The sequence below is a fragment of the Rhinopithecus roxellana genome, chromosome 13 (assembly GCF_007565055.1).
Source record: "Rhinopithecus roxellana isolate Shanxi Qingling chromosome 13, ASM756505v1, whole genome shotgun sequence".
In the NCBI taxonomy this organism is placed as follows: domain Eukaryota; kingdom Metazoa; phylum Chordata; class Mammalia; order Primates; family Cercopithecidae; genus Rhinopithecus; species Rhinopithecus roxellana.
Window position 1 is genome coordinate 130,070,930 of NC_044561.1, and position 16,136 is coordinate 130,087,065.

Genomic DNA, 16,136 nt, shown 5'->3' on the forward strand with positions numbered 1-16,136 from the left:
AACATGGCAAAACCTCGTCTCTATGAAAAATACAAAAATTAGCCAGGCGTGGTGGCACGTGCCTGTAATCCCAGCTACTCGGGAGACCAAGGCAGGAGAATCACTTGAACGAGGGGTCGGAGGTTGCAGCGAGCCGATATTGCACCACTGCACTCCAGCCTGGGTGACAGAGCAAGACTCCATCTCAAAAAAAAAAAAAAAAAATTAAAATAAAAAACAGAATGTGCTTCCTGCTGCACAGGAGTCGGGGAGGAGGGAGGGAGAGAAGAAGAAGCACAGAGGGAGATGGAGGGAGAGAAACAAACAGCAATCTAAACAAACAAAAATGGTAGCTCCTTGAGAGCAAAACCTTCTCCTTTATGAAAGCCAAGAATGGCCTCTCTGAGTTGAAGAGCAGCCTCTGGGTTGAGCTGGGCTGGCTCATACAATGTGAACAGACAGAATCCACCTGGCACTGGTGAGCGTCCCTTCCCCACCTCCCCGAGTAACACCAGAAAGCAGCGTGGTATAGCAGAAAGCACAAAGGTTTTCACTTTGGATCAGACGTATCTGAATTTTGATGCCAGCTCTGCTTCTCGATGGCTATGTGACTGTGAGCAATTGCTCCACCCCTGAGTTTCCATGTGCTCAGATAAAAGAGGGACATCACCCCCCACCCTGCAGGCCTCTTCTGAAAGGCAAAATAAGGTGACCTTTGTTGGGCACCAAAGCACAGCACACGGTAGGTACCCATGAAACTAGAACTTTCCTTGTCATCAGAGGATGACGCAAATCGAAACAGGGAGGTGATATTACAGAACTGAATGGAAGGGTGAAGAATGAATGTGAACAAAGTGAGAACCAACGTGAAGGCCTCCCATGCGGGAAAGCCCAGGCACTAATTCCAGTCTTCTCAGTGGGCTGGCTCAACAGTCGCCAGCTTGGAGTGTCAGAAGAAAGAGGGGCCAGGTGAAGAAACCTCGCCATCTTGCATGAAAAGAACACTTCCCGTCCACCCTCCATCCTCCCCTTCTGCAAAAGGTGCTGAATGTGCCCAGAACCCCCACTGCTCAGCTGCCTCATTCTGGAAGAGCCTTCCTTGCCAGGTCCCCGGAGGTTTGATGAGAAGAACAGATAGCCATTTACTTGCTTCTCCAAAAAGTCAGTGATTTGGGTTTTGCAAATAGAACTTGATATTTTGAGATGACGTGATCTGCCCTTCTGGTTCCAAACTCCCCACCATCCCCATTTTCGGGAGACTTAGGTCAGGAGGTTTTTCAGGCTTCTCCAAAGGTAAGGTCTGCTCGGTGGCCTGGGCCAGCAGGATCACACTCCGGGCACAGCAGACACATCCTGCAATACATGAGCCCCACGTCACTGGCCTCCCGAGCAAAGGAAGCGCCACTTCCTGCAGCCAAGGTGAGGGCGAAAGTTTTCTGCTTCTTGTAATTTCCCAGGCGGTTGAAAAGGTTCCAGGAAGAAGCAGTGCTTCTAGTGCACACCATGAAGGGCTGACTGCATGGGAGGGGAGTGTCTGTGGCGTCTGTGGGGGTGGGGGCCCAGGCTGCAGCTCAGTGCGACTTCCATCCACCAAACTTCCCATCAAAGGGACCAAGAAGCAAGACTGCAGGCTTGGGGGCGTCGTTCTATTAATAATCCACTCTGTCCCCTCGTCAGCTCAGCTGCTTGAAAAACCGGATCTGAGGAATGATGTGCGATTTAGACATCCCACCACAGTTAGTTACATAAACGATGCCATCCAACCTCGCCACAAGGAAAACATTGCATCTTCCATAGGTGAAGACCTTTCTGTACAGTGTATTGGGATCACTTGCAAAGATAGCATAATGTAATCTCCATAACAATGCTCAGAGAAGAGCAGTGTTATCCCATTTTTAGATGACAACAGTGAGGCTCAACCAGGTTAAATAACTTGCTCACCATCCTACAGGTCATAAGTGACCAGGTGGCAGCAGCCCCCATTGGCCTTGTTTGTTTCTTCTGTTGTACGGCTGATTCCTGATTCAGAAAAAGTCAAAATCCCCCCACCCCAGCCCCCCAAGTCTGGCCTATGCATTTTAAGACAGGCAACTCCATCCCACTAGGTCAGCAAGAAGAACCCAGAGACACGCAAACATGGCCTCCACATGTCAAAGACCCACAGCGTCAAAGAGAAAGCTCTTCAGACTCACCCCCTACCTGCCACCAAATTCAAGATCTGCCTGTTCTCAGTGGCAATTTAACTGTCCTGACACAAAGATAAAAAGGCATCAATATCTGTTGATTCTTGCTGTTCCTTTCTCTTGGTGTAAAGTACTAAGAGTTCGCTCGCTGCAGGAAAAAATAGACAAGATAAATTACAAAGAGAATACCCCCTGAAAATAAGTAAGCATTTGAATGTATATCCTTCCAAACTTTTTTTCATTCCAAACTGTTTTATTATTCATTTTATTTTTCCTCTTATTTGACAAATAATAATTTTATCTATTTATGGGGTACAATGTGTGATGCATTGATGTGTTTACATTGTGGAATGATTAAATCAAGCTAATTAACTCATCCATCACCTCACATACTTATTGTTTGGTGGTAAAAACATTTCAAATCTACTCTTAGCAATTTTGAAATGTAGACAATGATTATTTACTATAGTCACCATTCTGTACAAGAGATCCACTAAAGCTTATTCCCCTAACTGAAGTTATCTACCCTTTCAGACTTTTCTTCCAGGCACGTAGATCAACATATTGGCATTCGAGTTTAAGTATTGTCTCCATTGACTAAGATGGTCATGTCCTCTTGTCATTGAATCTTGCTTTATGAGAATCTCAAAGAACTACTTCGCATATCCCAGGGTTCGGACTAGCCCAAGGCCAGTGAGGTCCCCAGGACACATGATCTGAGGAGGCATTCACTATCAAGGTCCAGCAAATGCAAGGTGGGCACCTGAGAGTGAGCCCCACTCTCCATTTGGCCCCCTAGTGCCTCTCTTCCCGCACCCCGGCCCCAGCCCTTGCGTGTCCATTCTGCCTGTGGATCCCTGCAGCCAGTTGCACATTTAGATGGTTCCCAACTTTCCCCCATTACAAACACTGCAATAAGAACCCTTGCAAATGGCAGTTCCCTGAAAACGACTCTGCTATCAACTGTGCTCAGGGCTTTTTAAATACTCTCAGTTGGACGATTCCAATCCAAAATGTGGGACTGATTTTCAAAAAGGCAATGGGCCAAAGAAACTGTTTTGAATTTTACTAAAATAAAACATTAACGATGTTAAGTAGCATTTTTGTTGAATTTGAAATATTAGGAAATTGCTATCATCCTCAAAGATTTCACTCTGAAAGAAAGAAAAAGCCCAGAGTGGCAGGGGCTGGGGAGAAGGCCGGGCCAGGGGAGGGTGCTGGGGAAGAGTACTGCAATTCCCCATGGCCATGCAGCACGTGGGGAGAAAATTGGTACAAACACACATGGATCCCAGTTGAGTATTTATTTTGGGGTGCAGAAGTTGCAGCACATACTTGCCACCCTAACCCCACCTTCCACCCCACATACACACACACAGACACACACACAAGCAGACCAGGCACACTTCGTCCATGACTTGACTCTCAGTCATTCCAACAAGCCATGATTGTGTGTTAATCACTTCAATAAAAACCCTAATTCTTGGTACCTCTCTCTCTGCCTCCATCCCGTATTAGAGCCATCTCAAAGCCCTGTCAATTCCATTCCCTAAATCCCACTCAAATTTGCTACCTGTGCCTCCTCCATCACTTCCACTCTAGTACCCTGGTCAAAGAGGGGGCCCAGTCTCCTTGCCCACCCCTCTCCCTCCACCTACACACAGTCTTCTTCACATAGCAATCCAGCTAGAAAGATCCTTAAAATGGTAAGTTAGAGCTTATGTCACCTCTGCTCAAATCCCAACAGCAAACATCTTCCTTGCGTCAAAAAGCCCAAGTCCTTACCATGACTCAGAAGATCCCATATGATCTGGCCCTGCTTCTCTATCTCCCATCCACCCTTCTTCCCTCCCCGCTGCCCCCCATGACAGCCACACTGGCCTTGTCACCCTCAAGAGACCGAGGCCCCCAGCAGGCAGGTGCCCATCCCTGGATTCCAACACTTATCGTGCCCTCAGCTTGAAATGCTCTCCCCGCATGACCCACAGGGCTCACCCCACTCTTCATTCAAACCTGTCCTCAGGTGACCTCTCATCAGAGAAGCCTTCCCAGACAGCCGCACCCCAAGGTGACACCCCACGCCCTTCTCACTCTCCCTCCACACACCCTGCCTTGTTGCATCATCCACCTGACACTTCCCTCCACCTGACCCCGCATGTGATAGTTATTTGCTCTTCGCTGCCTCCCCCAGTAGAATGTCAGTCCCCTGGGAGCAGCACCCCATCTTTCCTGTTCATGGTGCAGCCTCAATGCCTAGAGCACCATGCAGGTCTCCAACAAGTGAGCAAGGCTAGAAGGGAGTGTGTGTGACATCACGGGAGGAGCCAGAGCAGCTGCAGTCTCTCCAGACGCGCCTCTCTCCCATGACAAAGAGCTGTTATACGCCCACACCGGCTTCTCTCCAGCTTGGGCAATTCTCCTCCCGGCCCACAGCGACCATTGTGTCACAGAGCCTTGTCCTGCTTGGTGTGGGCACGACTTAGCTGGCTGGACAACTGATACCTGAGCTGCCCTGTTCCAAACAGAGGTGACAGCATCTCCAGGTACGAGAAGGAGCCCTGTGCCTGCTTTCCGACCCAGCTGGGATCCCACTGGCTGGATGTGTCTTCAGTCCGGCAGGAGGCCACTGTGGTCAGCTGCCCTGCTGATAGCGGCACATTTTGCAATTACACAGGGAACCATAAAAAGAGAATTAGACATTCTGGACAGGCTTGAAAACCAAACAAGTCAGGCTCTCTCAGTATTCTAAATTAAGAACCAAGTCATTCTATATTTCTCACATCACTGAAAATTAAAAACAGACATATCTACCGCATAGCAAGCACGCTCACTCAAGAGAGGCTTGATGGCCCAAAACATGCTAGATTTGTTTCCAATTACCATGTCCACATTTGAAACCCTGAGGAAGCCCTAGAAACCAGCATGGAGAGATCAGAGGCAAGGCACATTAGCCTAACAGGACTCAGGACCACATGCTGAACCCCAGCCTCCTCTACTCACGGCCCCCCATGGGGTCTTTGAATAAAAATCCTAGATCATTTTGTCCCCTCCTTTGGCCTGGAGGCATGAACCTTCCCTTCTCTGCTCTCACCTGCCCCTCTCCACTCTCAATCTCCAGCTTCTGGTCCCCTGGACAGACATGTCAACCCAGCCATGGGCTCCCTACCAGCATTCCCGTCCCCACCACCATATAGGAGCTGGGTCTGGAAGTACGGGATTAAAATATACAAGCCTTCTTCGAGTTGAACTTTGAAGTTGGGCTTTTTCTTGTTGATTTTTTTTTTTTAAGAAGTCATACAAGTGCTTTTCACGTCTTCTGTCTGTATTCCTCTTGTGTAGAATCAGTGTAACATTGAGATCAAGAGTCTGAGTCCTGGAGTCCAACCATCTGGGTTTACATCCCGGCATTGGCACTTAATGTGTCATGGCAGGAAAGTGACTTTACATCTCCAGGCCTCAGTTTCATCATCTGTAAATGGTCTCCTGACCCTGCACACCTCACCAAGCTGTTGGCAGGAACAAGCGGGCTATGTATAAAGCATGTCACAAGCAATCAATGTTAACTTTCATTCATATTTTTTCATGTATGGCTGGGTGACTTGTGGCAATTAAAGGTCTCTTGTCTGGTCTCAGTTCTTGGAAGAAATCAACTTGAAGATTATCTTTCAATGCTAATATGTAATGATCCTCAGGTACATTTAGAATAAAATCCAGGCCAAGGAGAGTGGATTCTTTGAGGCCTGGAGCTCAAGACCAGCCTGGCCAGCATGGTGAAACCCTGTCTCTACTAAAAATACAAAAATTATCCTGGTGTGGTGGCACACACCTATAGTCCCAGCTACTCAGGAGACTGAGACACCAGAATCATTTGAATCTGGGAGGCAGAGGTTGCAGTGAGCCGAGATCGTGCCACTACCCTCCAGCCTAGGTGACAGAGCGAGATTCTGTCTCAAAAAAAAGAAAAAAGAAAAAGAAGAAGAACATCCAAACTGCCCATCGCAGCTGACAAAACTGCATGATCAGGCCCCTGCCCACATCACCAGCTTCATCTCCCCCACTCCAGTCCAGCCACATGGGCCTCCTTGCTGCTCCTGGAACAGACCACGTTTGTTTCTGCCATAGGGCCTTTGCATATACTATGCCCTCGGCCTACAACATTCTTCCCCTGGGTCTTCCCACGGCTAATTCCTCCTGATCCTTCACATCTCAGCCTAAATGCAGGGCCCTCCCTGGGTAGCCTGGCAGAAAGACAGCTCCCCTAGCATCGCTCCATCACATCTTCCTGTTTATTTCCTTCCTGACTGTGCTAAGTGTTACCTTATGTGTTTGCTTATTGCCTGTTCCCACCTCCTGCCCCACTAGAATGTAAGCTTGTCCATCACCATGCCTCAGCACCTCCAACAGTATTTGGCATACAGTAGATGTTCAATAAATATTTGCTGAATAAATAAATGAATAGATTGATTCTCAGGTTCCTATGTGGATCCACATATTGCCGAGTGATTCATTCTCCAGCAACTCTGAGAAAGGAGGCTCATTCATGTCTGGAACAGAATCCCTACGTTTGGAGTCTGCCTAAACTCACTACCATTTGAGCCAGTCTGCAGGAATGTGTCTCACCATGAAAGAGACATATTATACCAGGCCAATTACACTGAAAGTCAGAAGAGCAGACTAACTTGGGCTGGAAAAATGAAGTAAGTTTACAATCTTGAGATTGAGTTGAAAGCACAGCAGCCTGGCAGCTCACGGAGATGGCGAGGGAAAAGTGAGGCACGTGCGGTGCTCCCTACTGCCAACTGTTGACCCAAAGACCAGACAACAGGGGGAAAGCATCCTTCAGAAACATTTCTCCCAGAGCTTCTCACTCAGGACACTGACCTGATATTAGAGAACAAGGTATCTACTATCTGCAGAGGCCTGAGCTCTGGGAGAAGCAGGGGAAAGGGAAAGGCTTGATCCCCAAGAGACGGCAACTGGGGAATGGAGCTTGCAGAAACCCCGTGCAAGCATCCGGCCCTGACCGTGCCCAGCATGGCAGTGTGTGAATGCGCCAGGAATGCTGGGATGGGAGGCTATAGCACCAGCCCTGATGGCAGCCACTTCAGAACACACTGATAAGACATTCCTCTGCGAGAGCCAGGGGAGGGAGACCATCTGGATAAATAGCTAATGCATGCAGGGCTTAATACCTAGGTGATGGGTTGATAGGTGCAGCAAACCCCCATGGCACACGTTTACCTACGTAACAAACCTCTGCATCCTGCACATGTATCCCAGAACTTAAAATAAAATTAAATGAAAAAACAAAAACGTTCCCAGGAAACTGCTGTTCAGCTTCACAAAAATGTTCCACCAGAGACATCTGGATGAGCCATAAGCTCTGACCTCTCCCCTTTCACTACAGCCACAGCTGAAAAAGAACCCCACGATGGTAAAGAGGCAAAAGCCAGGGCTGAGGAAATGCAGGCCAGCCAGCCGAGCCAGCCACGGCATAAAAAAGGTGGGTTATTCCCAATCGAATGACACCTCCGCCCCCACACCAAAGACTGTGCAGGTCTCTCTGGATTCAGACCAAAAATTCTGAGTCACTTTTGCCACGAGGGGGGAAAAAAAAGGAGAAGGCAGACGTGATGTGTACCTTTCCACACTCTATTTTGGGATTTTAAGATCCAGTTTCTTTCATTTCAAAGGGTGGGTTTTTGGAGGGCTCTCTGCATAACTCTTAGACTCAGCACGGCGAGACGGCGCTGAGACGGGCTCTGTCGGTGACCTGGGGAGAGGCGGGACCCACTGGCAGATCAACAAAACGCATCATTCAGGAACAAGGGGCCCGTTCTTGTGTGGAGTGCATGGGGCCTGGCTTCCATAAACATGATGGAAGCCTGTGGGCTGAGCCAGTCTGACTCACCTCTTCATCGGGGCCATTCCCAAGTTCATTCACTCCTCCGTTTAGTCATTCATGCAGCAGAGTGCCTCTCAGGGAAGGAAGATTAAGCTGAAGGCTGTCCTTCAGGATTATTAATATACATGCCTTTGGTGAAGAATCGAGTGCTTCTCTGGCTGGGTGGTAACATTCGGGATTATCATAATCCCACAATTTAAGACATTGGGGTAAGAAACCAGTAAATCAGGATTTCTCAACCTCGGCACTATTGGCCAATGTGGGCTATTGATTTGGGGACCAAATAAGTCTTTCTTTTTGAGGGCTGCCCTGGGCACTATAGGGTGTTTGTTGGCATCACTGGACTCTACCCAGTAAGTGCCAGCAGCCACCCTTTCCCCAACTGTGATGCACAAAAAAGTCTCTGGACATTGCTAAATGTCCCCTGGGAAACGAAATCACTTCTACTGAGAAACATTCTTAAATTAAGCTAACATTTATGAGGAGGGGAAAGAGAAAATCTGCACTGAAACCCTATCCCTTGTCCATCGGAAAGTGTTTCAACAGGACCTTCAAGAAACACCCCAGATGCTTCCACTTTTCACGTTCTCATCAACCTCCCTGGGTCCCAGCACTGCCATCTGGATCCCTGCATCCAGCCTCTCACTAATCTCTGCCTTGTCCCTTGTTCCCATTCTGAATAGAATCTCCACAAGCAGCCAGAGGGATCTTTTAAAAGCAAGTGAGATCCCATCACTTCCCTACTTAAAATCTACCCATGGCTTCCGGGTGCATAAAGAATTACATTCAAGCTGGGCGTGGTGGCTCACGCCCGTAATCCCAGCACTTCAGGAGGCCAAGGTGGGTGGATCACTTGAGGTCAGGAATTCAAGACCAGCCTGGCCAACATGGTGAAACCCCGTTTCTACTAAACATATAAAAAGTAGCCAGGTGTGGTGGTGGGTGCCTGTAATCCCAGCTACTAAGGAGGCTGAGGCAGGAGAATCGCTTGAACCCAGGAGGCAGAGGTTGCAGTGAGCCAAGATCACACCACTGCACGCTAGCCTGGGCAACAAAGTGAGACTCTGTCTCAAAAAAAAAAAAAAAAAAAAAAAAAAAAAAAAAAAAAAAAAAAGAAGTGTGCAGATGACTTGCAGAAGAGTTACTGAGAGGAAGCTCACCAAGATGGTGAGGGGGCCCCTTTGGCCCTGTCTCCCTCCCTTCTTGAAATTCCAGTGCTTGGAGTATAGAGGTGGTAGCTGCAGCCCCAGCATCATTTTGAACCATGAGGTGGCCTGGAGTTGAACAGGAGGTAAGAAGGAACCTGGATTCCTAATGACTTCATAGCACTTTGGACTACCCATCTCTAGATTTTCTACATTCTTAGATGAGAAGCAACTGTTATTTGGGGTTTTCTGTTAGAGATAATTAAACCTAAGTCTAATTGAAGGGCTCATCAACCCATCAGCATCACACCAAGTCCTCCATTCCTTCATTCAAGTTCTTCTCAACTGCATTGCAAAGACAGTAAGACAACCATGTCTAGGTGGCTTCTAGTTAAACTCAAGGTACAAATGGCACGTGGATCCGTGCACCAGCCTGCTTTACCAAAGGCTTCAAAAACAATGATTTCTCTGAAAACCCAGTGCCAAAAGAGAATCTGAAAGAAACTGCCATGCACAAAGAGTCAGATGATTCAACTGCTCAGAAACATACCAAGTAATGACACCCAAGTCAGTCTGCAAATGTTCTCATCCTCTTACTCACAATCCAAAAGAACGTCTAGAAAGGTATTCCCAAGAGGAGAGGTGAAGTGGGGAAAGACGACTGTCTGACACATGCAGGAATGACGATGGTCCTCGCTAGAAATAAAATTGCTGCTTACTTTCTGTCTGGTTTCCGAATTGCTTTTTCCTGGTTAAAAGGTGCCAGGCCTGGCAGCTTTCTAAACATTTAACATTCAATTCGAGTCAACAAATATTTGTGGAGTCCTGCCTATTCACAAAAAGGGCCATGCTGGGGAAAACTGGATAATAGGGAGATGCTATAATTAATCAAAATAACAACAAAAATGACAGCTAATAATGTATGGAGTGCTTGCTAGATACGGGGCATTGTGATGTATGATATCTATCAATCTTCACTGCAACTCTATGAGAGAGGTATTATAATTTTAAACAAGAGGGAACTGAGGTTCAGAGAGATTCGTTTGTTCAAGGTCACACAGCCAAGAAGAGAGAAGCCAGGATTCCAACTTGGCAGGTCTACCTCTAAGACCCTTTCTCTTGACAACTATATGATCTTCTGTTCCTGTAGTCTCTAAAGAGGGAAGAATACACAGCCACAAATGGCCACACCACTGTTCCCCAACCTCAGTCATTTTCGAGTCATATTCCTGATCTTCCACTGGACTGTGGGTTACTGAATCTCTTTACAATTTAAATTCATATCTTTACTTACAGAAATTTATCTTAAAAGAAACTTTATGTTGCTACCATAAACAGGAAACCAGGATCACCAGCAAGAAATCAAAGGTGCACATAAATACACAAAAAAATAAATGTGCCATTAAAATAATTATAGCAGCTATCCATGGTGGCACACGCCTGTAATCCCAGCTACTTGGGAGACTGAGACAGGAAGGTTGTTTGAGCCCAGGAGTTTGAGACCAGCTTGGGTAACATAGTGAGACTCTGTTTCAATTTTTTAAAAATTTAAATTAAAAAATAAAATAATTATAAATGTTAAAAATGCTGACTAAGTAACACAACATTAATCAGCATGCTCCTTTCCCAGGGAACCGTGGTTTGCAGAACACAAGACTGGCACTCAAAGTACAGCAGAGGAGGTGCTGGAGCACCAGGTTTGGGGAGCCCCAGGGTGGGAGGTCACCATCTCCAAAGCCAGTAGATCATCAAGAGATGGTTAAGGAAACCACCCAGGTCAGTGCCCAGACACAAGAGGTGCTCAGCAAACCTTCGCAAAAGGACCCAAGGAGGTCTGCTAAGGACTCTTCACCAGGAGAGAAAAAGTACCACTGCCTGCCCACATGCTAGAATGGTCCTGTGTTCAAAGAAAGGACTAGAAAAAGAAAAATCATCTCCTGGCTCCAGGGCACACATTCTTAACCTTTTTTGTACCAATGACCCCTTTTGCAGCTTGGTGAAGCCATGGTCCTATCTCTGAGTGATTCTTCCACATGCATAAAATGGACAACGTTAAAAAGAAGAAGGAGGAAATCAACCAATGTATAAAAATGTAACGTATTTTCCCCAAACTAAAAAGTGGCATTCGTTCAGTCAGCCTGTCTGTCTGTCTTCCTTGCTCTGGGTTTGCATGCGCTGTGCCTGTGAGGTATGCAATAGCAGACCAGTAAATATTCATCGACTAGTTCTCCAAGACAGAAACCTTGGTTTGCAGTGTTTGCCCATTTCCATGGTGTCAACACTCCCACAGTGGCTGATTTCCAGCTACCGGCGCAGCGACACTGTATATGCAGCTGGGAGGAGAAGCGTAGCGGTACCATCACATGCTCCCTCCGACATGTGGATACACGGATGCCTATGACCTCGGGCACATAGGTTAGAACAACACGTAACAGAGTCCCTGGAACTTTAAAAATCAGCTCCCACGAGGCCATGAAAACTGGCTGCAGGACACTCCTGGGCACGCATGGGTCTCTGTGCTTCTGTTTAGGTGCATATCTACTCAGACTGCAGTCTGTCCATCTCTTACTCTCTTCTCCCAGTGATTTTCACACCTGCTAGCTGAGAAGAGCCCCACCCCCACCAACGCGCGCACACACACACACACACACCCCCCTTGCCCCAGCCCTACTCCCTGTGAAAGCTTATGAAGACCCTGCTATGGTCTGGCCTGCACGCACACACTCCCCTGCGCCCCCGGCAGTGCCATGAAACCCCTTGTTCACCGGCCCGGGCTCCCCTTAGATCTGGAGAAAGCCGCATCCCCGTACATCTTAGAAATGGGCAAACCCTGCAAACCAAATCACCTCGGCCCCAAGGCTCCCAGAGCCTTCTCGTCCCAGCAGGAGGGAGAGCCTCATCTTTAAATCCCATCACACACATCTTCCTGTCTAGACGAGGTCCCTGGCTGCCAGGGCCTCAGAGTGAATGGATTCACAGCCTCCACCCCCTGGCACCACCGAGCCCTGCCACACCCCGCCACTGTGCTCAGGACGACCTGGGCAGCCCCCCGACTTCTAGAGAAGACACAGAGGAGACTGCGCAATCAACAGACAGGAGTGTGCGTGAGTGCAGCATGACATGGGCACGCCATCCCAAAGAAGCAGGCACCCACCGCACTAAGCGTCATCCATCATCCTTTCGCTGAAAAGTTGGAAAACAAACAACAAAAACCCCGCCCAGCCTCATTTAATGCGAACCAAACACAAAAGCCACAGGGGAAAGCTTTTCCTCTCTGTGCTTCCCTTTTCCGCCGAGGAACACCACCAGCCAAGATAAGGGGCTGTGCGGGGCCCTCTGCGCGGCTTCAAAGGGCGGGCACCCGCCCCCCAGGCCAGCTCCCACTCCCACTGGCTAATGGGCTCCCTGCTCCAGCCCTTGGGGGAGCAGGAGGCGGCCAGGGCTCCATGCCAGGCGACTTGGAAGAGGTTTAAGGCTCACGCCAAAGAAGGGAGGAAGCCCGGCCTGTCAAGAGGCGTGATAAAGCAGCTCCTTATCACAGTTTTCCTTTCAACTGCCTCCAAGTGAGCGCTGCAGGGGCTGGGCCTGTCAAGGCCGAGCGTGTTCCTTTCATGTCGCCCTGTGTTCCTCGCTCAGCGACGTATCCACAGGCACATGGAACTGTAGCATCAGCATTGGAGTTTGCAGCTTGGGGCCAGAGTCTCCAGGAGGATGCGATCGTGTGCCTCCCAGCCTGGGCCTCTGGTGAACCACTTAGTATCTGCAAATCCACTAGAACCATCTGGGTCCCAGTTTTGCCATCAGGAAACCAGAAGAAGATTCCAGAGCAGTAGGGCCTAACGGTTTAGACTGGGGGCTAGGTAGTCAGTGGACCCAAGCTCAAGTCCCAACTGCTGAACTTGCTGGCTGTGGACCTTGGGCAGGTCACTCCGACTCTTCGACCCATGTGTCACATAGAAAAAAGTGCTTGTACATTTCATAGAGTTACCAGGATTCAATGAATTGGTACATGCACAGCTCTTAGAACCAGTGTGGGCACATGGTAAGCACTCAGCAAACGTTGGCCTTCATCTTGCTATAATTCTTGTTGTTTTCTCATGGGGCTGTTATGGGCATAGAATGGGGATCGGTGACGTCACATTGTAACTGAGTGATGTGAAATGGACAACATGCTAGAGAAATGATTTTGATCTTCTCGGCACCTCCCACTCACAGGGGGAATGTCCCAGACCGACATAGTGAATCTACTGTAAAAGAAAGCCTCTCATTACTTGAGCACCTTTCCACCCCGACTATGAGTCTCACTCACCGGGGCCCTGGACTCAGACAGCAGCTCCATCTGAGGCCCCTGGAATGCAGCAGACACTGGTTCAACGCCACTGCAGGGAAACACCACTGGGCCTATTCCCTGAGAGGCGGGGCGTGCTAAGAGACACGAACACAGTCGATCGCATTGAGAGCAGCTCGGTCCCTGTCCAATCCTTTCATCAGTGGCAACCTCAGCACCATGTCCCCAGAGAGCTGCCCCCACTGTGATGGGCATCAAACACTTAGCAAAGAGCCAGCCCAGAACGTGACACCCTTGACCATCAGCCTTCTCAGACCCAACCAAGTCTCAGATCCGAGACTGGTTGGCACTGCTGAAAGCTGGCCGCACCTGAGCCCTCACCTGTGCAAGGGGAAAAATTATAGATGCCCACCCCATGCCCCATGAGCTGTGGCAAAGATTAGACGATATAATGGGGACAGTGCCTGGCACAGAGTGGGTGCTCAGTGAGTGTCAGCAGTGACCATCATTGCCACCACCGTCACCCATTTCAGACCTTCCTCTAAGCCGTCTCAGGCAGCTCGGTCACCGTTACTTTGTTTGGTTATGAGTCCTCTTTTGAATATGGACATAAGGAAGGACAGGACCCCAGTGCTCCTCTCCTCCCCTACACAGAGCGGGCGCCAGGCGCTGCACTGCCATGCGTTTGCTCAGAGAGGCTAAGTCAGCTGCCTAAGGTGTCCAGCGCAGGGCGGGTGCAGTTGGAAATCAAAAGCAAATCTGGCAGCTTCCCTGGCTGGCGGCTTTTCTGCTACACCTGCTCCTCCAATTTCCTCTTTGTTTAAACATTTTTCTTTTACTTTCAAGTGGAAATGTGGCACACGTCAGTAATTCCCTCATACGTCGCTCTTGAGGGGCTCCTCCCTCTCACCTTTATTTAAGGCCCCAAGGCCCTTTTCTTCTGCTACTGCTATGTTCAGGTCTCGATCCACAGAATCAGCATCCTACCCTTGCCCAGAGCTGACCACGGCTCCATCCTGAATTCTAGGGCTGAGAACTCACGCGCCTTGAGGGACTGGCATTTGGCTTCCATAAACAAGGCCGCGGCCCAGTCATCTCACAGCATGGGAGAGGTTCTCACCTCATGTGGCAGGGAGGTGACAGGCTGAGAAGCCACAGTTTGCCAGGAAGAACTTTTTGATGAAACAGGAAATGAAGTTTGTCATAAGAGGGAAAAGCTCAACTCTGACTTCTTAAGGATTATTGAATCCCCAGTAAACTCCGGGCTCAAGCTCTGAGGTCCTCCGTCCACTGAGAAAAACCACTACCAAGATGGTGGCCACATACTGTCCTGAACGTGACTGCCGCCTCCTGCTAGTAATCCATACTTGGAAATGAGGCCAGCACAGCCCCCAAGTGGACACCCAGTCCCAACATGGGCATTGTGCTACTGCTGTGGCCTCCAGGTGGGGGCAAAGTAAGACCCAACCCAGCTTGGTGGAGCCAGAACCCCAGCTAGACCCTAAATCTCATTTTATTTTTTTTAGACAGGTTCTCACTCATTACCCAGGCTGGAGTGCAGTGGCACCATCTCAGCTCACTGCAATCTCCGTCTCCCATTCTCAAGCAATTCTCCTGCCTCAGCCTCTGGAGTAGCTGGGACAACAGGCGCATGCCACCACGCTCAGCTAATTTTTGGTTTTTATTTTGTAGAGACAGGGTTTCACCATGTTGCCCAGGCTGGTCTTGAACTCCTGGGCTCAAGTGATCCGCCCACCTCAACCTCCCAAAGTGCTGGGATTATAGACATGAGCCACCGCACATGGCTGGAAAGCCTCCTTTCTTGAAAAGACTTGAGTGTGACTGCATATTCACCTCAAAGAGAATGCAGCTGCTCCATAAAGGGGTGAGGGGGACACATTCCATCGTAAATGCCCAAGACAGAACTTGTTGCTGTGTGAGATCCCCAGATCGTCTCTCCTCTCTGGGGAACTGTCTTATCCAGTTCTGAACCTGGGTTTTCTTTGCTGACTGACAGAAGGCAAATAAATGCTACAGCACTCATTTTTAGCAAGCATGGAGTTTGCCAGGACCAAGGAAAACTGACTCACTACCTCTTATAAATTTGTGGAGTTCAATTTTGTCACTTTCTGTGTTTGAAGCCAACAGTAAACACCCACGTGCGCACGCCCAGGTGTAAGAGAGCTCACGTCCCCTGCACTGGCTGCCGCCATGCCATCTGCAGGGGACTCGAACTCACGCCTCAATCAACCCTCCTCTGTCCCTGTGGGAAATCTGTGGATCAGAGAAGACTCCCATTTTTCCTAGAAGGATGCTAAGGTAGGAAGGTAAGGCCAGCTTTACACTTGGTAGCATCTTTTTTATATTAAAAAGAGGCCTTGAGCAAACACTTGGACGTGAAGGTCAGCAAGATCTGGGTTTATTTTTCTAAGCATTTCCAAAGCAGATTCCAAACCTCCACCCAGGGTCACCAACGAGATGCCCAGAAGAGCCAGGTGAGCAATGTGGGTGTGTGAACTGGGCCTAGTGGTGCTGAGACCCCCCTGGGGAAGGCAGATCCAGTCTAAAGGGAGGACCGAGGCACAGCTGTTCACAACTTGCCATGCAGGAAGCCAGCCATTGTTGCCAGATCTTCT

The 16,136-nt window shown here is 48.9% G+C and overlaps 1 protein-coding gene across 9 annotated transcripts in view; it reads right to left on the reverse strand.

Annotated features, from left to right (window-relative positions):
• The window catches only part of NFATC2 (nuclear factor of activated T cells 2), a 179,991-nt gene that overhangs the window by 97,145 nt on the left and 66,710 nt on the right, over window positions 1-16,136 (reverse strand). The window lies entirely within an intron of this gene.